Below are 689 nucleotides of genomic sequence, written 5' to 3'. Positions count from 1 at the left end.
CTGTGGGCCGGCGGCTCCGCCCGGGAGCTGCCCCGCGAGTGGGGCCGAGGGGCAGTGGACACTGGGGTAAGAGACGGCCCACGGTGGAGACCGCCTCAGCGTGTCGCAGGTGACCCCTCCCCGCAGGGCTTGTCCGGACGCCCCCCCGTGTCCCCCCCGAGACTCAGTGGCGAGGCCGGGGTGACCCCCGAAGCGGGAGCCCCGCCCGCCCGCGTCCTTCCTGTCCCGGCCGCACGGTGGCGCTGGCGGGCTAGGCGGGGGCCCCCACAGCGAGGGACCCCGCTCCCCCTTTCTGGGGCCACAGCGGGCCTAGGAGGAGGCACGGGGAGCTGGCCACTCCGGACAGGGCTCGAGACTTTGATCCTGGCCCGAGCGGGCAGGGCGCTCCCTGAAGCCATAGGTGTGATGGTCAGTGCCAGCTGGACCTGGCCACCCCTTGACCCCAGGGAAGCTCGCCCAAGGGGGGCTGCACAGGGCCTCGGCTCGGCCAGGGGTGCTGCTTTGTGGGCATCTCGGGTCTCTGCCTCCCAGAGTCCCCACCCAAGTCCCTGGTGGAGGAGCTCACCCCGCGGGGGTCCCTGCCTGGCCCACAGCCTCCAGGCCCCACCCCACCTCTCCCTGGCACCCACGCACCCCTCCCCTCCCTTCTCCTCACCCCTCCCCTCCCTGTATCCTCACCCCTCCCTCCC

This window comes from Condylura cristata, unplaced genomic scaffold (assembly GCF_000260355.1).
Source record: "Condylura cristata isolate star-nosed mole 26May11 unplaced genomic scaffold, ConCri1.0 scaffold00052, whole genome shotgun sequence".
Taxonomy (NCBI): Eukaryota; Metazoa; Chordata; class Mammalia; order Eulipotyphla; family Talpidae; genus Condylura; species Condylura cristata.
This window is presented reverse-complemented; position numbering follows the sequence as displayed.